The sequence below is a fragment of the Spea bombifrons genome, chromosome 2 (genome assembly GCF_027358695.1).
Source record: "Spea bombifrons isolate aSpeBom1 chromosome 2, aSpeBom1.2.pri, whole genome shotgun sequence".
Taxonomy (NCBI): Eukaryota; Metazoa; Chordata; class Amphibia; order Anura; family Pelobatidae; genus Spea; species Spea bombifrons.
This window is the reverse complement of record NC_071088.1, coordinates 52,090,334-52,113,500: the sequence shown is the minus strand read 5'-3', so window position 1 is coordinate 52,113,500 and position 23,167 is coordinate 52,090,334.

The window sequence follows — 23,167 nt, the reverse complement described above, 5'->3', positions numbered from 1 at the left end:
CCGGTCCTGCTCGTGGCTGCTCCCGCAACGCTTCCTCCTCAGACGGCTTCCCTGGCAGCGAGTACCACCGCTACCCGGTCGGCGTCTTCACCTCCAGTTTTTAATGGGCTTAACAGATGGTTCACAATGTTTAAAATGCCAGGTACCTGAGGCCGATCTTCTTCATGGCCTTTGATCCTGTAGCTCTATTGTCCCATTTTGTGACGCACTGCAATTGTACATCACAGACACTCTGGGCATTCGTTTTGTAATTTCTGTAGAATTGTCAGGCTCATCATATTGCAGCCCTTAACTGGATGTTGGAGTCCAGAGCACAGGAGTGTAAGAACACAGTGATTGAAACAAACTTCACAAAGGACACAAGCAGAATGTTTGGTTATAGGTTATATTATAAAAGCAAAGCAAGGCGTCTCACCAGAAGCAGCAGAGTAGGAGGCATATCATGCATACAGACTGCTGGGGAGTATGAGAGTAGAAAAGTCCAGGTAAGTATTCAAAAGGGTCTGAGACAGGTAGCAAGCAAAAAAGGGGAAATCCAGTTGGCAGTCCGGGTGAAAGCGGTAATGGGCAGGCGGGCAGGCAGGCAGGCAGGCAGGCAGATCCAGCGTCTGGCATGAACTATGGCTCCAAAGAACCCAAAGAACTCAATGAACCCAAAGAACTCAATGAACTCAATGAACTCAATGAACTCAATGAACTCAATGAACTCAATGAACTCACACCTCTGTTACTGGGAGGCAGGGATATAAAGCCTGTTCATTAGGTCAGGTGTGAGTGGTCTAGGCTTCAGGTAAGGGAGGCAGGGTAATAGCATAACAATACACAGCTGAACATAAACACACAGCACATTAATTATATACATAGCAAGACATGCATACATGGTACAGGCTGCCACAAAGGACAGGCAACAAGGCAAAGAACACAGGGGCTGGGGTGAGGAGTTGAGATGTATAAGGGAAAGAGGGCAAAGGAACATAAAATACAGACAGAAATAAACAGAATAGCAAGCTGTGGAGAGGAGTTTAACTCCAGGCAGACCACTTAAAGAGGCGGCCACACCTGGCAGTTTGCAGGGCTGGGGCTGAACCCTGACAAGAATGGGCAATTTTTGGTATATTCCCTGAACATATCCCCCCGCCTTGTAGCGAGAGATACATTTCTCTTGCTCATTCTTTCAGCAGTGGCAAAACGGGCAATACTGTCACAATGGATTGCTCCCCAGCCGCCGATGCTACCTATGTGTTATGGTCTAGCTGCTTTTCTGCTGCATTGCTGGAGGCTATACAGCCTGGCTGGGTTGCCATGGCTACACTCCTGTCACTCCTGTGACTCAGCCCATTGTCCAGCCCACAGCCAGCCCCTTTTGGCTATTTAAGCAGCTAAACTTCACTTCCTCCTTGCTCTTGTGTTGTTTCCGGCTGCAAGTGCTGTTCCTGTGTTCCTGTGTTCCTGTGTTCCTGTGTTCCTGTGTTCCTGTGTTCCTGTGTTCCTGTGTTCCTGTGTTCCTGTGTTCCTGTGTTCCTGTGTTCCTGTGTTCCTGTGTTCCTGTGTTCGACCTGGCTTTCTCTGACGTCCATCCCGGCTCCTGATTCCTGGCTTGTTCCTGACTTCGCTGATCTCTGTATTCCTGACCCCGGGTTGTCTGAGTACCTGTCTTGGTTCCTGACCCCGGCTTGTCTTTTGGTATATGCTTTTGGATCACGATTTGGCTTTGTTCACTATTGTCATTACAATAAAGGTGATTGCATTTTTACGTTTTGTGTCCGTCTGGTTCCTGGTCCCTAACACTATGGTCCTGTCGCGGTTGCGCTTTTTGTTTCAAATGGATTGGCTTGACGTTGTTCTTCATAAAGAGAGCAAAGTCAAATATCTTTAACCGTTGGTTCCCATTTATTGCGACACTGGATGCCGATACCAGGCTGTCGCTATGTCAAACATTTAATACCACAGAGTGGTATTCTCTGTCCTGAACGTCTGGTTCTTTGATTCCTGTCCTGCTCTTAGTTTCAGCTTCTGTTTCCTTTATAAGGTGTGTCCCACCAGTTTATGTTTGTCTCAGTCAGCAGTCTAAAGGTTCTGTGTTTAGATTGAATGTTTGGTTACAGTTTATTAGTAATTCTGTAGGTAGGGTTTAGTGTTAGGACTCACCGATATATTGGAGTACTTTGGCACAGTGGTGGGCTAAGCATGCTATGGCCATAATATGTGACGGAATCTCCAATCTTATTATCTTAGAAAGGGGTTCTATTCATGTCCTTGTATAGTCTTGTCAGGTGTAACCTGATCAACCCTGTCCTGAGCCCCGGCAGAGGGGTGTCCTCTCCTGAGCCCCGGCAGAGGGGTGTCCTCTCCTGAGCCCCGGCAGAGGGGTGTCCTCTCCTGAGCCCCGGCAGAGGGGTGTCCTCTCCTGAGCCCCGGCAGAGGGGTGTCCTCTCCTGAGCCCCGGCAGAGGGGTATCCTCTCCTGAGCCCCGGCAGAGGGGTGTCCTGTGCTATTTATGTTGGATCTTGTGTGTAGGTTGTCCATGTAACCTGTATTCCTGATTCTGCAACCTGTTTCTACTCCTTTGGCTCTGTCCTGTCTTTGCTGTCAGAGATCTCTATATCCTGTTATCTGTACGGGATACCTCCTGCTGCTATCTCCGTGTCCTGGTATGTGGCCACACAATCCTGATGGCCCAACACTCAGGGAAGTGGGGTTACCCTGCATCTGGTCCCGTTACTCCGCTCTTGCACGATGACTCCTGAAATTCCATCATTGGCTCCTTTGGGTTATTACAGTCATGTGTGCCCCTTGCTTCTTATGTCTCTCTTTAACCTCTACTATTACTCTGCTTAGCTTCCCTAATCCCAGCCTGCAGCATCCTGCAAATTTGTCTGTAGAGCTGTCTCATGCCTGCTCCAGGGTGCCTGCAGAATATCACCAAGTTTTGTTTTGTTCTGGACAACATCCGTTGCTATGTCAGGGCCCTGGTTGTGGCCACACAACCCTAGGTGCTCAGCACCTGGGAGAGGACGGTTGTCCTACACCAGGCCCTGTCCGACTCTGCTACTGCGTAATAACTCCTGAATACCATCATTGGGCGCTATGGGTCATTACAGTAGTCTGTATGGATTCCGTTCATGACAAAAGCAGGTTTTTTTCATATTCATTTTTATTTTTTCAACAGATTATATAAGACAAAATAAATCATCTATGATATATAATATATAGTGATTGATCCACTCTGTTAGTCCAAGAATTACAACATAATCATTTAAGTAAATATTTGTTTCATCACTGTAGTGTTCAACATAATTTGATGTACCGTATTTGCTCGATTATAAGACGACCCTGATTATAAGACGACCCCCCAAAATCTGAATATTAACTTAGGAAAAAAAGAAAAAGCCTGAATACAAGACGACCCCAAAGGAAAAAAGTTTTACCAGTAAATGTTAATTCATGTAAACTATTTTTTTTAATAAAAGCTATGATTGAGAAAAAATATTTGTTTTTATTTCTTGTATTTTCCAACCTGTCCCCCAGTTACGCACATCTGCCCCCAGGCTTGCCACTCCAATATGGCACTGTGGCCCATGATATGTCTTTTAACCCTCTATATGCCACTGTGCCCCATGGTATGCCTTTTGACCCCCTATGTGCCACTCTGCCTCCAGAAATGCCTTATACCCCCTATATCCCATTCTGGCATTTAGGGGGTTAAAATGCATATTATGGGGCAGAGTGGCATATAGGGAGGTATAAGGCATTTCAGGAGGCAGAGTGGCATTAAGGGAGTTAAAAGGCATTGTATAGAGCACTCTGCCTCCAGAAATGCCTTATATGCCACTGTGCCCCATGGTATGCCTTTTGACCCCCTATGTGCCACTCTGCCTCCAGAAATGCCTTATACCCCCTATATCCCACTCTGGCATTTAGGGGGTTAAAAGGCATATTATGGGGCAGAGTGCCATATAGGGAGGTATAAGGCATTTCAGGAGGCAGAGTGCTCTATTAAATGCCCCCTTAACGCCACTCCAGAAATGCCCTATGCCCCCATTTAACACACACACACTCTATACCCCCATTTAACTAACACACACACACACTCTCTCTCTCTCACCCCTCTCAGCCCTCTCTTACCGGTGCTTCCAGCCGGGGCAGCGGGTTGACGTCGCCTTCCGCTGCAGCCTGAAGGAGGTGTAGTTGGCAGCGGGGGTTTGTATGCGTCCGTCGCGTATACTTTCCCCGGCTGTCAGAGATCAGAGTTCCCCGCACCGGTGCGGGGAGCTCTGATCTCTGACAGTCGGGGAAGGTCTACGCGACGGACGCAGACAACCCCCGCTGCTAGCCACACCTCCTTACGGCTGCAGCGGACGTTGTCTACGCGGATCGCGTAGACGTCAACCCGCTGCCCCGGCAACACAGCAGGAAGCACCGGTAAGTGTGTATGATGGGGGTCGGGTGAGACAGGAGGATCCAGGTCCCCTGCAGCGGTGCGGGGGATCTGGATCTTAGTCTCCTAATCAGACCTCTATTTGAGGTCTGATTAGAAGACGACCCCGATTAGAAGACGAGGGGTATTTTTCAGAGCATTTGCTCTGAAAAAAACCTCGTCTTATAATCGAGCAAATACGGTATATTAATTTTTTTCTTGAGCTCCTTTTCTGATAGACTACATATGTAGTTGAGGATCATTAGCAACGGTTTGGTATAATTGTTTAATCATACACTTATGCCTATGCCTACAAAATCCTTGACATTGTGCAAATGTACCTAGAAGAATGGATGTTGTTTTGAGGCAAAGAGTGGTCTCACCAAATGTTGATTTGAATTAGGTTTTTCTTCTGTTCGCTCACATTGCATTTTGTTAAATGTTTTTTAAAAGTTAAAGTGCATGCTTTTGCTAATGACATCAGACATGACATCCCAAATGACACAGACTTTTTTCAGTGGCATCACTAATAACATTAAAGATAAAGCACTGTTGCTTTTACCTAGCACTATCACACATCATCTGGCAACAATAACTGTAGTCTTATTTAATTCTTTGTACTAGAGGTCCAGCCAAATACCCCCCCCCCTTGTGAGGCCAGGACATTTTTTAAAATTTCGGCATCCTTTCATTTAACTGCCATTCCTGGGAAAGGTTTTCAATCTACCCATGGAAAGCAATACATTTTTCAGCTTTTCATTCATAGCTGACTTTTTAATCTTATAAAACTACCAAACTGCATGAGGTTTGTTCAGATAAACTAAGTTTTCTTTTTTAAAACTATAATATAACCTGATATAACTATAATATAACTTGAATATGTGTAGCTTTAAGTATATTTTTTGTAAATATATACTGAAAATTGGTAATACAGAATTGTCATTTTATGATTTGTGTCTAATAAAAGTGCAAATGATGAATTCCATGGTAAGACTGGTATAAAGTATGTAAATAAATTATGAAAAGCATACATTTCCTGAAAGCTCCCACAAAGGGCAAAAAAGGGTTTACCCTCCTTCTATTATCCCCTTCGTGACAATGACTTTTTGTTAACATTTCTGTGGTGCTCGTTTAGCTGTCATTTTCTTCTTTCCCATTTACTGAACCCACACAAGTTTATATATTGTTTTTTTCCAGGACAAGAGCTTTCTTTAGATGTTGTTAGTTTAATTGTTAAATAAAGGCTCCAGGCACTCAAGAGTTCCCATGTCAGGCAGATTTATTGAGATAAAAAACAATGGTTCGACCTCGCAATGAGGTGTTTTTCAAGTTGAAAAGTACCTGGAGCCTTTATTTATCTATTGGATTTACTGGGGAACTGGTCCTTCCTTGCACAGTTAAGCACCTGGGTTCTTCTGGAGTGTGCCAATTCCTCATCCTGGTTATTCATTATTTTAATTGTATCATAAAATTATGGTCAAAAAAATGTTTTCTGCATGTTATGGGGCAATAAGTACAAGTTGCATTTTGCTATTTCAAGATAATCCCCCCCCCCAAATCTGATAATTCTGCCCCCATGTGCTATTTCGGGTATCTTTGAAGCTTGCCAATGCAATTTATCCCATCAAACCATATATTTTTGAAGACTAAGCACCCCACGGTATTTCAAATGTTAGTATTCTACCACCAGTCTTTATCAAACATTTTTTGCGTTTTGTTTTCACACACATTTTACTTTAGGTATGAATTTACAGGTCCTGGTATATGTTGCTGTCACACAACCCCCCAATATGTGTTCAGTACATCTCCTGAGTACAGTGATACCCCCCATGTATGGGTTTGTCTGGCTGTTTGGGGGCAAAAGGGCCCCCATTCGAGGCATGCATATTTTTCAATATTGAACTTTCGATGATCAACTGCCCATGCCTTATTTCGTACATCTTTGAGCCTGGCCAATTCAATGTGCCCTATAAAACCATATATTATTCACTGTCACACAACACCCCAATATGTGTTCAACAACATCTCCTGAGTACAGTGATACCCCACATGCATGGGTTTATCTGGTTGTTTGGGGGCTAAAATGCCACATTTGGGATGTGTGCATTTTTCAAATTGGAAATTTGACATGTGGTCAACCTTCCCCCTGTGTTAATTGGGACATTGTTGAACCCAACCAATGCAATTTACCACATCAAATCATACTTTTTTTTTTTAAGTAGAAACCTCATGGGCATTTAACGTGCCAGTATTTTAAGTCTTTCCATGCTAGAATTGTTTGAAGAGTTAGCGCTAATTTTAGGAATTGCTCATAAAAATAATTTTATATATATTAATATTTTTTTTTTTGGCTTTTTTTTTTCATTTTGGAACTGGAACATGCCCCAAATCATGGGTGCTGTCATAAACACGCTTTTCACACCCACGATCCAGCTGCGAATGAAGTCTCTGTCTCCTCTCCTGCCCTGCTCGCTGACATGGAAGTGAGCAGGGTTCCTTCGACTCTGCGTCGTCCTCGTTGCCGAGGGAAGCTGGCAAGGAGGGAATGCGATCCAGAGTTGCCATAGCGATGCGTCTTTTATGATGTCACAGTGGCACCAAATTAAATGGTACTTAAACTCTGACCTCCCTATACACTTTGCTTAGGTATCTACTGGTTATTTTCCCTATACCTCAGCATTTGCTTACTCATAGTAAAGGGCTTGCATTGTTTAAGTGACTTGCTTTCTGTAAGTGACAGTTTGTACACCACCACCGTAGCAGTACATTATGCCAGATGTATGCATACTTGGAACAGCAGTTCCTGGGTCCATATCGCTGTGGCAATTGAAACACAGAGCGATTGACAATCTTGCTCACTGAGCAGAGTTTAGATGGGGCCCCTAGCAATGAGGGAGGAGATCAGTCAGGAAGGAGTCAGGCACATAGCTGGGTGACGGTAAGACGTGGCTGCAGTGGGGGATGGAAGCCAGCCCAGAGTTTCTCCATCACAACAAATTTGCCCATTTAAGTGAGCATGTTGGGGAGGCAGACTCAGATGTGGGCTTTCCGGAAAAAGCTGTTCTCCCTAACAGCCGGGAGAGCAGCTCATCCAGTGTGCAGGAGATCCGGAAGGAAGGGAAGCCCAGGCAGGTTGTTGTGATAGGGGATTCTATAATTAGGAAAACAGACAGGGCAATCTGTAGCTCTGATCACAGCAACCAAATGGTTTGCTGTCTCCCGGATGCCCGGGTTCGGCATGTTGCAGACAGGGTGGATAGATTATTGGGAGGGGCTGGTGATGATCCAGCTGTCTTGGTGCACATTGGCACCAATGGCATAGTAAGAGGAAGATGGAGTGTCCTCAAAGGTACTTTAAGGGATTTAGGGAGTAAGATTAAAAAAAGGACCTCCAAGGTAGTATTCTCAGAGATACTACCTGTGCCATGTGCTACACCAGAAAGGCAGCGGGATATTAGGCAGGTAAATGCATGGCTGAAGTCTTGGTGTAAGAAGGAGGGCTTTGGGTTTTTAGAGCACTGGGCTGATTTTGCTTTGGGGAACAATCTCTATAGTCGTGATGGATTGCACCTAAATGCAAGCGTGTCCAATGTGCTTGGGGAGATAATGGCTAGGCGATTTTAAACTAGGAATGGGGGGGGATAAATACCGGGCTAGACAGTATAAAAAGGGAAGGAATTTACTAAGTAACCACTGGAATACAGGATAATGTGAGTTTTTCCTTACTTTTTTACTTTAGCCAATCAACATTTACAAGGGGGAGGGACACGCATTAGATATGTGTGCTGATGCCATTTTCTCCTGTTCCAGTTGCCCATTTTTGCTACTAGCTAAACCTATAATATGTGGACATTATTTTCTTATCTTTCTATCATGCCATCTGTTATTTTTCATTGATAAATAAGTATTGGTGACAATATAATATGTATAATATATAATATTGGCAGTGGAGGCTCCTCCATAGGAGCACATGCGCACGTGAACCACCAAGCACAAAAGGAAAAGAAAATTGCAAAATTCATCAAAAAGATTTGTGATGAGAGCCTGAGTGACATCACAGGAGGTGGAGCTGGGAGAGGGGGAGTGCTCTGGGGACAGAGCTCAAGTTGGATGCAGGGGATGTCTACCCTGCAGTTAAGCTCTGCAATAAACAAGTGTTGAAAGCAGCCCAGTGTTGTGTGCCTTTCATGACAAGATTGTTGATGAATTTTGCATTTTTTTTTCTTTTGCGCTTTGGGGTTCACGTGCCATGAAGCCTCCTGTCCCCTGATGTAGCCTGCCTATCACACGTGCGATAGAAAGAAAGACCCTATATGGCTCAAATGCTGCCGCGCTTGCTAAAGCTGAGCAGCCTATTTGATCTCTGTTCGCACAGTAAAAGCTGTGCGAGCGGGGGAGGAGCTCCCAGCCGTCAGCAAACTTACCGCACAGCCCGGAGTCTCCCCGCCCTCCCCAGTGACTGACTGCAATCCTGACACCGTCCCTTTCCTTATAGCGTCCACACTGCTCAGCAACTCATCTTACAGTAAGTATAAAATTTATATTTGGGCTGCTGAAAATTAGGGGATGTGGAGGTTAATTTAGGGGCAGTTATGGTTGATGGGGTCTTTAGCGTTAATTTAGGGGCAGTTATGGATGATGGCGTCTTTAGGGTTAATTTAGGGGCAGTTACGGATGATGGGGTCTTTAGGGTTAATTTAGGGACAGTTAAGGTTGATGGGGTCTTTAGGGTTAATTTAGGGAAATGTATTTTAACCTGTACTTTACGTCGTAAATGTACATTTCATTTTCAAAATGTATATATTGTGAACCCCCATTGGAATTACCCATCAGCCGCCACGTTATATTGGTCTGCCAGTGTCTACCTGCCCAGGCCCAGTGCCCTACTACTACTGCTGCTGCACCTCTTTGACCATCCTTACTCTGGTGGAACCTTTTCTTAAAACAAATCTATGATGTGGAAATTCAGCCTTGTTCCACAGGGCCGCATGTGCCTAGCTTCTTCCAGTGTGTGTCTCCCCAGGACCAGTGCCCTGCTACTACTGATACTGCACCTCTTTGATCCCTGGGGAAACCTTTTTTTTATTTTTATCTACAATATTGTGGAAATTCAGTCCTGCTCCACAGGGCTGCATGTGCCTGTCATCTGTCAGTGTCTGTCTGCCCAGGCCCAGTGCTCTACTACTACTGCACCTTTTTGACAGTTTGAACGAACAAATGCGGTCAAAACTAAATTAAAACATTTCATCCAAAGTGATTTTGATTGCCGTGCGCAAGTCTAATGTCAATGTTACAGTGTTACAGCATAACAGGGACACTTTTTTTTTAATCTCGCGGAATTCGCCAATACAAGCAATACAATTGAACTTTAAAAAGTTGCGCTCGCATCGCCACTTAAAACACGCTTTGTTTTTGTCAGCACAGTCATGCATATTAAAAATAACCAACACATTGAATTGAATTCCCATGAGGCTCAGCCAGACATGCTACTTCCATGATGCTGGCTGAGCGTTATGGGAAGTGCGGCAACAGTAAAGCTGCAGATGCTAGCTGTGAACTAAAATTCCTATGATTCTCAACCAGCCAGGTGTCCACCATAATGCTGGCTCAGCATCATTGGAAGAGTAGTCCACAGCAGCAGAGATTTTTTTTTAATTATTAAAGGCTAATGTTAGCCTCCCTCCCAGGACCCATACACACTGCCTTTACACACCTGCCCATAAACACACACATACACATACACTGCCTTTACACACACATATACACTGCCTTTACACACACATATACACTGCCTTTACACACACACATACACTGCCCTTACACACCAGCTAACAAATTACTATACTGCTCTTACACACACCAGCACATACACAATCTTACAAACACATACATACACATACACTGCCCTTACACCCCTTTCTCCCCATGTCTTACCTCTTACATCTTCCTCCATCCTGTATCCTGTGGTGGGAGCACGAGGTCTGTCACTTCAGACCTCACTTTTCTGCTCCCTCTTCACTACGCACCGGCTATTGCTGCAGAGTGCAGGGATGATGTCATATCCCCGCGCTCGCCATTATTTGCCGGCTTGTAGTAATTAGGGAGCAGTAAAGTGAGGTCTGAAGTGACAGACCTCGCGCTCCCTAATGTTGATCCGACTAGAGGGAGATCGTGATCTCCCAACTAGTCTGCAGGCTGCAGCTGCTGATCGTCTGTGTGCCCCCGCAGCTGCAGCTGAGGTAAGTACGGATCTCGCCTCACCCTTCCTCTGCCCCTGCAAAGCAGGACAGAGGAAGGGATAGGCGGGACAGAGACCCAAAATTGGGACTGTCCTGCCTAAATCGGGACAGTTGGGGGGCATGTAATTATCAAGGCAATACTCTTAAGAATAATGATGTATTTAGGAGTGGTATTTCCCACTTCTGACTTGTACGCATAAGAAACTTATGTGTTTGTTTTATGTTGTTCTGGAACTCCAGAAACTTAAAAGTGAGAAACTTAAAAGAGAGAAAGCGTGCAAACAAAACGTGAATGGTGGTAAGGGGACGCTTGATGTGAAATGTATTTTATATAAAAGTTTTTTACTTGTGTGTTAAAAACTTTTACTTTTTTTTTGCTACGTGGCTGGTCATATTTTCAGGAAATATAACTTTTACTCGCTGTCTCTCCTGAGCTTTTAAATCCACCAAAGCAGCATGTCATTTTAAGGAGAGCAATACAATTTTATTACCTCCAAGATTTTCCCTCGGATATTTTATCAAATCCAAAGAAGTTGACTGCTGCTATATTATCAAAGGAACAAACTGAACAAGTGGCACAATACTCTCTCATAGAGTCCAGAAGAGTTTGGCAGAATGTATGGCGCCACTTTCTAGCCTACTCAAATTCTCAATTTCTAGAGATTTTGCATGGCAGGTAATGCACAAATCTTTGCCAACTGGGCAATTTCAGCACAGGAGAGGTCTAGGTGCCACCGCTAAGTGCCCCTGAGATCAGTGTACCCAAGATGAGACAGTGTTGCATATATTTTGGAACTGCTTTTATGCACAGGACATATGGGAAAAGGCAGGCCCACTTTTAAAATGGATTTGTGGCCTTCTGTTTTTAAGCTATAGAGTTGTTTTATATGGCCTTTTTACCACCTCCCCCGGGTTAGCCCCCCCATATTAAAATTTTTTACAAAAGATCATGGCATTTGTTAGATCTTTGTTAGATCAGGTTTGATCAACTGTTTTTTTTTGTTAGATCTACTCTAAAATAGGCAATATTAACAATCTTTTTCAGGGGGGGCTAACCTGTAGCCAGCCCCCCCTCAGCAAAAATTTCAACAAAATGTTACTGATTATGATAGCTCTACGTTAGATCAGGTTTGATCAGACAAAATTTTTGTTAGATCTAGTCTAATTACTGAGATATTGCATATTTAATGAGGGGGGCTGGCCCCCCCTCGACTGAAAATTGGATTTTTTTTATGGATTTTGGTAGATATTCGTTAGATCCGGTTAGATCAACTGTTTTGTTCGTTAGATCTGTCACGCAGGAGGCGGTATTCCCAATCCTATTTTGTGTTTTTGTATTTTATCTGATCTGGTGAAATACAGATTTTGTCTTTATATATAATTTTATGTATTCTTGAGCTAGCTGTTCTTGATGATAGTTGTTGAGAGTTTATCTGACCGATTTCCTAAAGAATACCATTTTTGCTTGAATTATGTTAATATATTATTGGCTTTGTTCAGCAATAATTAATTAATTGTCTTTTTGGTTAATTCAATTTCTGATTTCAAATCCAAGTCTAGCTGCGTCTTATTTTTCCTAGTTAAATCTTCTAAATCTATATATAGATCTGACAAAGTCTTTGATTTTTTTTTTTTTTTTTTTAGATATGCAGCCCTACTAATCAAATGTCCACGAATAACGCATTTTTAGGCAGGCCCGGCCAGTCGAGCTGTAATTGACACCAGGGCTGGCCCTGCTATGGAGCAGAGTGAGGCAATTGCCCCAGGCAGCACTTTTGAAGAGGTGGCACTTTGCCGCCCCAAGCCATGGGTTTTTTGAAGCGGAGAGAGAGAGGGGTGCCAGGTGGTTTTCGCTTATCAAGTTTTCAGTACCGGCTCGGCACCCCTCTCTCTCCTCTGCGAGCCCTGTAGTTCGATCTCGGTGCCAGCTTGTAATGCTGAGCACCGGAATATGACATATGCCCCCCACTTAGCACCCCCCCCAAACTTACTGGTGCTTCTGACTCCCCAGTGCGTTGTCCGGGCAGCAGATAAACCTCTATGCGATTCATTTAAGAAATGGATTACTCAGTCTTAAACGCACAGGCCTGTTTTTTGTCCCGGTCCATGCCTGGCACCAGGTATTTGCATATGCTGTCTCACTAGGTTTATTTTCTTTGAAAAACTGTTTGTGATTTTCTCCAACTCTTTATTGTATATTTCATCCATCAGGACTCAAAAAAAGTTCTCCCTGGGCTAAGCGCCCCTGGGTGGGGGAGACCTTCACCATAGCCGGATGGCTGGTGCCGCGCTGCCCCGCGATTACTGACCCTTGCCGAAGTGGGTGTCCCTTCGGCTCCCTCTCCTCCGCTCCCACTGCTTGCCAGCTCCTGCAGAAACCGCCGGTGTCTTCAGAATGCTTAGATGCCGTGGCCCAGCGTCTCTGCATTTTTCAATATGGCGTCGCTTCTTCTTCCAGGTAGGGTTTCTACTCATATCCGGTATGCGTTCCTAGCCTCGTTTTCGTTCCTATTCAAAAATTTGGTGCCAGATTTGCAGCTGTTGCAGCTGTTGCAGCTTGTAGCCTGATATGGAGCTATTTAAGCGGTGTGGTGAGTTGATCATTGATTATTGAATGTTTCTGCCGTGCTGTTGCATCTTATTTTGATTATGTCTGCTCCAGATAATACTGATCCTCCCTCTGTTGAGGAAAGACCCAAAAAGGATGTAATTAAAACCAAGCATGTGCAGTGTTCTGGTTGTCACAAGGCTCTGCAGGATTCCAAGAAAAAGCTCTGTTCCGCCTGCCTGAAGTCCGTTTCGGATTCTGAAGCCTCTGGTGGGAGAAAAGTTTTGGCCTGGCTCAAGGAGGAGATGCAGTCCACCTTTTCTGCCTTTCGTCAGTCTGTTCCTGCTCCTTACGATCCTCCGACAGTACGGGAACCATCTCTCGTGGGTTACCAGCAGTTCAATGACTCCGAGTTCGATAACCCTGGGGAGGATTATTCATCAGAGGAAGGTGAAATCCGGGAAGAAAGTTCCTTTTTGTTTCCAGTGGAAGAAATTGTGACTCTCATTTCTGCTGTAAAGTCTGCCGTGAACCTGGAGGACACAGCTACACAGAAGAAGGATCACTTCTTTTCCTGTTTCTCCAAGCAGTCAGCTTCCATTCTTGTACATCCTGCTTCATCCCAGATCATTAAGCAGGAATGGCATCACCCAGAGAGCGACTTCTGTGCGACTCCGCTGGTTGACACCGCAGTGATTACGTTCTCCAGAAAGACTGCTTTGCCACTGGAGGATGGCTCTCATTTTTCTGACCTCATGGAAAAGAAAGCTGAAGCTGCCGTTAAAAAATCTTTCGAGGCCTCCACTGCTGCTTTTAAACCTGGGATAGCATCTGCTTCGGTTTCCAGTGCAGTTAAGATCTGGCTGTCTCAGATTGAGGAAGATGTTACAGCAAAGACGCCTAGAGCGACTATCCTCAAGGACATTACTGCTGTGAAATTGGTGGTGGATTTTCTCTGTGATGCCTCAATTGAAAACGTCAGGATGACAGCCTTATGGCTTAAAGCCTGGGTGGCTGACAATGCCGCAAAGAATAGACTTCTTAATATCCCTTTTAAAGGAAAGACTCTGTTTGGCGAGGAACTAGAGTCCCTGCTTGAGAAAACTACGGGGGATAAACATTGGATGCCACAACGAAGAAGTGCTCCCAGAAGACGGCAGTCCTTTCGTCCATACTTTCTGGGTCAGTCCAGGAGCTATGGTTCCGGTTTCTCTTACCCAGCATGGGAGCATGCTTTCCCGGGCAGATTTCCTTGTGAAAGGGGTAGACATGACAGGTTCGCCTTCCCCAAAGCGGCCTAGGACCCCAAGAGCTTTGCATGACTCCGCCCTCATTTCAGTGGGAGGAAGACTTTGACATTTCGTAGATAATTGGTTCTCCATCACCCAAGATCCCTGTGAGATCCATCATATCCCAGGGTTATCGAATACAATTCAAGATCAAGCCTGCAGACCAGTTTTTGGTTTCCCACCTTCCTCAGAACCTGGAACAGCGGGGATTGCTGTTATCTGCTGTTCAACAATTTGCAGATACGAAAATCCTGGTTCCCGTGCCCCTGCAGGAACAGGGTCAGAGGATTTATTCTGGGGTCTTTTTGGTTCCCAAGGCACCAGGGGGATTTCGTCTCATAATAGACCTACGTTTCCTGAACAGTCACCTTTGGTTTCAGAGGTTCAAGATGGAGACCGTAAGATCAGATCTGGATTCTAAATCTCTGAGACTTCATGGTCTCCATAGACCTCAAGGATGCGTATCTTCATGTCCCAATTCACCCTTCCCATCGACGGTTTCTGCGGATTGCTATTCCTTGGGGTTCAAGGATCAGACATTTCAATTTCAGGCTCTTCCATTTGGGCTGTCACCAGCCCCCAGAGTATTCACAAAGCTCCTTGCACGTGTGGTGGCCCATTTCAGATGTCAAGGTATTTCAGTCATCCCTTACCTGGATGATTGGCTTATTCACACTCATTCGGTAGCTCTCATTCGGTCCCACCTTTCCTGGGTGGTCAATATGTTGCAAGATCTCGGCTGGATTCTGAATTGGGAGAAGTCCAACACGGTTCCTTCTCAACATGCGTGTCTCTACTGGGCAAGATGACTTCAACAAGGTATGCCCTGGCTCACATGAGGGTTCTTCAAAGCCATATTCTTCATCTCCTAGAGGAGAACTCGTTCGCCCTGGACAGACTTGTTCGTCTCCCCCCACATGTGGCTCCACCTCTCCTGGTGGCTCCACCAGGACACTCTTGCCACAGGAAGACTATGGGCTCTGTCGTCCAAGGAGCTACTTACCACGGACGCAAGCAGAACAGGCTGGGGAGCTACTTATCGGGACAGCTTTGTACAAGGTCTTTGGTCTCCTGCTACTCAGCTCCTACCCTCTAACTGCCTGGAGCTGCTGGCGGTAGAGAAAGCCCTACATCACTGGGAACAGCTGCTAATGGGCAGGAACATCCTGCTTCACTCCAACAATCGGGCAGTAGTCCTCGCCTTCTGCGTTTAGCTCTCAGGATTTCCTTTTGGGCAGAATCCAGCCTAATGACTTTGTCTGCTGTTCACTTAAGAGGGACTTTGAATTCCCAGGCCGATTTTCTGAGCAGGACTTCTGTTCAAAGCAACGAATGGGCTTTGCATCCAGCAGCCTTCAGCATGATTGTCCAACGGTGGGGATTGCCCGAGATAGATCTTATGGCCTCCAGGGACAATTCTCAAGTTCCGGCGTTCTTTTCCCTCTATCCTCAGGACCAGCCGCTGGCAGTGGATGCCTCCGCCCAGACTTGGAGTTTCAGCCTCGCCTACATTTTCCCTCCGTCTCATCTGATATCCAAGGTTCTGCAGAAAATCAAGACCGACCAGGCATCTGTTATACTGGTAGCTCCAGACTGGCCAAAACGTGTTTGGTACGTGGAGTTAGTAACACTCAGTTACACACTGCCCCTGCAGCTCCCTGCCTGGAAAGACCTTCTTCACCAGGGTCAGTTCCTTCATCCTAATCCTGCAGTACTTCAGCTGACGGCTTGGAGGTTGAACGCGAAATTCTAAGGGCTCAGGGTTTCTCTATTCCAGTTACGGAAACTCTTCTTCGCAGTCGTAAGACGGTCACATCCCTCAGATACATTAAAGTATGGAAGAAGTTTTGTAGCTGGTGTATCTCCAGGAAAATTCTTCCTTCAGCCAGTTCACCGTGATCCATTCTGGAATTTTTACAAGTGGGGTTTGACCAAGGGCTTCAACTTTCTACCATCAAGGGCTAGATTTTTGCCATCAGTGCCCTACTGGGTTTCGATTTAACTTCTCTTCCAGTCGTCATGCATTTTTCCAAGGCTATGGTGCGTATTCGTCCTATCTCGTCCTATCTCCAAGATGGTGCCCTGGGACCTGAACCTTGTCCTTCAAAGGCTCATGTTGCCTCCTTTTGAGCCTCTTCACTCCGTTGTCCCTGAAGACGGTCTTCTTGGTGGCCATTACTTCTGCGAGGCATATTGGTGAACTCCAGGCTCTTTCTATGAAAGAGCCGTTTCTGCGTTTTTTTCCGGATAAGGTCATTCTCTCTTTGCCCCCGGAATTCTCACCCAAAGTACAGTCAGCTTTTCACAGGGACCAAGAAATTGTGTTGCCTACATTCTTCCTGTCCCCCTGATCGGCGGAAGAAGAAGCCCTTCATACTTTGGACTTGAAAAGATGTCTTTCGATTTATCTGGAACGTACACTGCCTCTGCGCAAGTCTTCTTGTTTGTTTATAGCCTCTTCTGGTCCCTGTAGAGGCCTTAGCATTTCCAAATGCACAATGGCGAAATGGGTTGTGTCAACTATCAGCTTGGCTTACACCGCAGCTGGCGGGGTTTCCCCTCCCGGGATTCGTGCCCACTCTATGTGCGCAGTTTCCACTTCATGGGCTGAACAATGTCTAGTCTCGCCTGAACAGATCTGCAAGACAGCTACTTGGGGAACTCTGAGTACATTTGTACGGCATTATAGACTCGATAAGATGGCGCACGAGGATGCGCTAATCGGTCGTACGGTTCTTGGGTCCGTCTTTTCCCCCTGAGGTTTTTGTTTCCCACCCTTCTCTTTTGTTATATCTCTCATCAGTGTCACCTGGGATGGCAGGGAAACAAAGTTCTACTTACCGAGAGCTTCTTTTCCCTGCCAATCCCTGGTGACATGTTTGATTCCCTCCCTTCCTTTCAATAAATGTTGTTACATCAGTTCTGTTTTCCTGTATGGTCTTTGATATTCACTGAGGGTGCTAGGAGGGGAGGGGCCTTTTAACCTTTTGAGTCCTGCCCTATCTCAGGTACAGAGGAAGAGTCTTTCATCAGTGTCACCAGGGATTGGCAGGGAAAAGAAGCTCTCCGTAAATAGAACTTTGTTTCCCTAAGAATTCTTTAAAGGATCTTGCCATCTCATGAACTGTCATATCTCTTTTTTTATATTCTATCGACATTTGAATTGAAGTCCCCTGTCAATAATAGCGTTCCTTGGATATATATCTGCATTTTCTTAATAAGCGCATTAAAAAAAGATACCTGTTTTTTCTTAGGGGCATATATATTTATTATTGAGTATATCCTAGTATTTAATCTACAGACCAGAATTAAGAAACAACCTTCCTTGTCCTGATGGATAGGTAGCTTCTCATAATTTATCCCCCTAGCAACCAAAATAGCAACTCCTCTCTTTTTTTGATGTTCTAATGAGGCGTGTTCTATCACAGGATATTTCCTAAAGGAAAGTTTCTTTGCAAATTGATAAATCCAATGGCAGAGGCCTTGCGGTCGCGGAGAAGAGTGAGAGGCGCCGAACGGTTGCTGAGAACTTATTCCTCAGCGACCGCTCGGCGCCTCTCACTCTCTCCTCCGGGTCTATTAAAAAAAAAAAAAAAAGACGGCGTTTCAATGGGGGGGGCACACCGGGGGGCACAGCATGATGTAGGGGGGGCCATGGCCCCCTCTGGCCCCCCCCTGCCGACGCCACTGGATAGAAACACATAAAACAGTGGAAAAAGGAGGGGGGGGACAAAAAGAGGACAGCAATTGGACATAAAGGTACATTGCAAAACCCTGACACAGCAGGGTAACCACAATATGGCAGCGTCAAACATAAGCCGCCCCCCAAGGAGGAGGTCCGGCACCAACAGTCAGCCCATCAGTACCAGTTAGACCGATAGCGGACGAGTGGGAAGATGGGACAAAAATTGGGACCAATAGAACCAGGTCCGTCTGTGTCGTTCGCCAAGATGATCAGAGCTGGCTACCAACTCCTCCAAAGCTCGCACACCCTCTACCCTTGTGACCCATTCCCGAAAAGAGGGCGGGGAGACCTCTCCCCAATGCAGGGGAATCAAAGCTTTTGCCTCGTTCAAGAGCTGCCTCACCACCGATTTTTTTTTTTTTTTTTTTTTTATAGGCAGAGAGTGGTAGGGAAGTGTGATGTAACAAACAGCTGGCGGGCTCGAAAGGTGGGGGGGAGTCTGTGAAATTCCTAAGGGTGTCATGGACAGCCCTCCAAAACGGGACAATAAGAGGACATTCCCACCAGATATGAAGTACCGTCCCAACTGACTGCCCACACCTCCAACACAAATCCGAAAGGTCCGGAAACATTGCATGGAGCCTAGAGGGCGTGCGGTACCAACGCAAGAGAAATTTGTAAGATAACTCCTGTGATTTAATACTGAGAGAACAGCCGTGCGTTAAAACGAAAAAAAATTCCCATTGAGCGTCAGTGAACGACACGTCAAGTGCACACTCCCTCCTACTCATATATGCTGGTAAAGAATGATCCCCCACACTCAGAAGCAATTTGTACAACAGGGAAATCCCGTGGGGCAGTAAGATATCTCGCAAATACAGAGCCTCAAAAGGGGTTGGGTCCCGGGTAAGATTATGTTTTTGCGGAATGGAAGCAATATAGTCCCTGAGCTGTAAGTATTGACGTGTCTGAAGCGCAGTCGGAGCGACGGCACGAAACAGGGCAGACAAGGGCAGAATCCGAGGACCCTGGATGTATGAACTCTACGTGGGAGACTCATCTGCAGCCGAGAGCAAGAAAGGTTCCCTGGACAAGATAGGAGGGAAAGCAGGATTATAGTGGAGGGGAGTGTGAGGTGAAGGGTAAGTCAAAACCCGGTATTTGCGAGAAATAGCATACAGAACCACTAAAGTAGCCAAAACAAAAGGATTCCCTCCCGCCTGCCATCAAGCCACCGACGGTTCTAGCCATACGAGCACTTGAAGTGGCACTGACGCTGCAGCTGCCTCCAGGTGCACCCACAGCTGATGGGTCGTGCGGTAAGTCCACTCCAATGCCCTCAGTATGTGACACCCAAAATAGTAATGTCAGGTGGGGGGGTGCGGAGCGTGGCGCAGGCACCACTACACAAAGTCCAGTACGCAGTACAAAGAGGGGCAAATCCAAGAGAAGAGTCGGGGTCACGGTCCAAAGGTCAAGGCAGGCAGCAGACAGCATAAACGTGGGACGAAAGCCAAATAGTCAGGATACCAGGGTTTCAAGGAATACAGAGAGGTCATACGCTATGATGAAGCTTAACAAAGAAGCATTGGTGTAGAGGCTTGTGGGGATTATATAGGGGCAGGTAATGAGTTATCCACCCCTAGCACCTGATCCCCTCCCACACTAATGGCTTGTTCCCCTCCCTGCTGCTACACCTGAGTGGAGGGAGACAGAGCAGTGTCTTTCTCCTCCCCCTCCCTCTGGTGGCTGTGGAGAGGGAGGTTGCATCAACGGGGCTAAGCCCCGCCCCCTCCTCTCCGAGAGCGCGGCGCGGTCCGCGGGCAGGAGAGTACCTCCTGCCTGACGGCTCCCGCAACGCGGGACCCGAGACTCGGCGTGGAGCACGGTCCTGGGACCGTGCGGCCACGTCGCGTAAGGAGGCCGGCCGACGGGGATTGTGGTCCGGGCGTACGGACCCCGCAGCGAGGTAGGTGGTCCCCGCCGGGTCTGACAAGTAAGTGCGTACGCAAGGCATTCCCAGTCCCCCGGCCACTTTGGGCTTCTGCAATAAAGCCAACTCCAAACGTGGATATTTCCCCGCCCAAATAAAGGAAAGGAACAGTGCCCTCAACTAGGAGAAAAATCTCTTTGGCAAGTTAATCGTCAACACTTGAAGCAAATAGAGTACCCAGGGGAAGAACATTAATTTTAAACGCATTCATCCTGCCAATCCACGAGACATAGAGGCAGTTCCACACCCAAAGATCCCTCCGAATTGCATCGAGGAGAGGAGGGAAATTAAACTTGTACAAAAGAGACACATCAGCCGTCAACCATATGCCCAGATGCCTCAACTTCTGCCCGAACCATCGGAAGGGGAAAGATGAGGCCAAAGCTTCCACATCGATTGCAGGAAGGGAAATGTTCAAAATTTCAGACTTTGTCAAATTAATGTTCAAATTAGAAAGATCACCATATCTCTTAAACTCACTGAGTAGCCCAGGTAACGACACACGAGGGTTTGTAAGCGCAAACAACATATCGTCCGCAAAAGCCACTGTTTTATGATGTAAACCACTACATACGACCCCCGAGACATCTGGGTTAACCCGGATGGCCTCCAAAAAGGGCTCCAAAGAACGGACGAAGAGCATGGGGACAGCAGGCACCCCTGCCTAGTGCCGTTAGTGATAGAAAACGAGTCAGAAAGTGCACCATTAATACGAATCCTAGCTGAGGGCCTAGAATATAAGGCGGACACCCACCCCACCATATGAGGGCCATGACCCACCCCCCGAAGGACCTCAAGCATGAACGGCCAATCAAGCCGGTCAAACACCTTCTCAGTGTCAGACGATAGCAAAAGAGCTTTAGAACCCGTATGTTTAATCAAATATATAAGATTCACATCACGTAGAGTCCCATCCCTACACTCCCTACCAGGCACAAACCCTGATTGATCCGGATGGATCAAGCCCGGGAGAAACCGCCCCAGACGCATAGCAAGGATCTTAGAAAACAGCTTGAGATCCACATTTAAAAGAGAGATGGGCCTATAATGATCACAGAGATCCGCGTCCCTCCCGTCCTTTGGAATCACCTAGATCGTAGCTGTCAGAGTGTGAGAGTGAAAAGACTCCCCTCGCAACATAGAGTTATACACATCTATCAACTGCGGGCCAAGGATGTCAATAACGCAGCGAGAGACCGGGCCAGGGCATTTTCCAGGTTTAGAAAGTTTAATAGCAGTGGCCAATTCCTCCAAAGAAATGGGGGCCTCCAGTTGCTCAGAATCGCCCGAGGACAGCTGACGCGTCAGGTATTGAGACAGATAGTGGCGGATCGTCAGGAGGTGATCCTCCACGCCCCCAGGGGAGTCATGGAAGGGGGAATGGTTGTAAAGGTCGGAATAAAAATCTACAAATTCCTTAGCAATAGCCTACTGGAAGTATTGCAGGGTGCCCCTCGAAGAGTGTATCCTAGGTATATAGGACAGTAGAAGCTTCTTACGAAGCGCACGGGCCAGGTGCTTTCCCTGTTTGTTACCATGTTGATAAAAAAGGGCCTTGAGTCTAGCGTAATGTCTCTGAGCCTCACCATTAAGGCTAACAGCCAGTTCCGCATGGAGCTCAAGAAAGCATGCAAAATCACTATCCTGCAAAGCATCCTTATGGACACTCTCTGGTTCCTCTATCTGCGTATGCAGAGCGCTGAGCCTTAGAGCATAGGCCTTCTTTCACTCCACCCCCAGTTGAATAAACCGACCACGGACCACACATTTATGAGCCTCCCAGATCGTAGGGAGGGGCAAATCGGGTGACACGTTCTCCAGAAAATAGTCAGTTATGCAGCATACCCATAGGCCACAGAGCTCTATGAGCCCTATCCAGGCAAATCTCAGTCTCAGGGGGTCGCCCCAGGAGGCTGTTAAGGAGGCGCACCACAACACCCACAAGATCTTCAGGGACGCGCGGGTCGGCTTCAGGTAGGCCCCTGATGCACACATTGTGTCGCCTACCTCTGTTGTTGAGGTCTTCCAGGCGTCTCCGATATTCGGCAAGGTAGAAGGCGTGGTGGTCAGTCGTCCTCTCCACAGCCGCGGTTCTCTGGGCCTGGTGAGCAGAATCTGCTTCCTGAGCAGTTAAGCGGCGCTCTACCCTTGCTAGGTCCGCACGGAGGCCCGTTACAGCCTCAGCAACGGTTTGCTTTAGCTCCAAGAGCAAGGTGCTAAAGTGGCCTGAGAGGCCAACACTGCCGGGGTACGGAAGTATTCCCTCAGAGACGGCGCGGATGAGGCAGCACCCTCCCCAGAGGTCGACTGGGTCAAGGATTGACGCTTGTTCCGAACCATGGCAGCAAATTATAGCGGGTAAATGCTAAAGAGACTGGGTGGTCAACGGAGCCCGAGACTCAAGCATCCATTTTCCTCAACAGCTAGCCACGCCCCCCGTTTGTTATGTTTGTCTCACTCTGCAGTCTAAAGATATGTCCTTGGTTTTGTGTTTGGATTCAATGTTTAGTTTATTAGTAATTCAGTAAGCAGGGTTTAGAGTTAGGACCCACCAAATATTGGAGTATGATGTGACGGCCAATTGTTATCACATAGTCCTAGGCTAGTTCCTGTATCCATGTTTGTCTGTCTCTTATGTACCTTTGTCCTTCTTTCCCTGAATCGTCTGAGGATTTTGGTTCCTCTCTCCTCTCCCCATGTCCCAGTTAAGATGTCCTATCCTTGCTTAACCCCTTAATGACAAAGCCCGTACATGTACGGGCTCAAAATGCATTGTTTTCAATGGGTTTAGGGACCGCCCATTGTCCTTAAGGGGTTATAGGAGAAGCGTCCGAGGATTCCAGCTCCTCACTCCTTCACCTGTGTCCCTTGCCTTGTTCCCTGTCCTTTGTTGTGCCCTGTATCATGTATGTCTTGTCTGGTTATGTTCCTTGCTCGGTCTCCCTGTTCCTTGCTCTGTCCTCCATGCTACGTTTCTGTTGATACTCTGCTTAGCT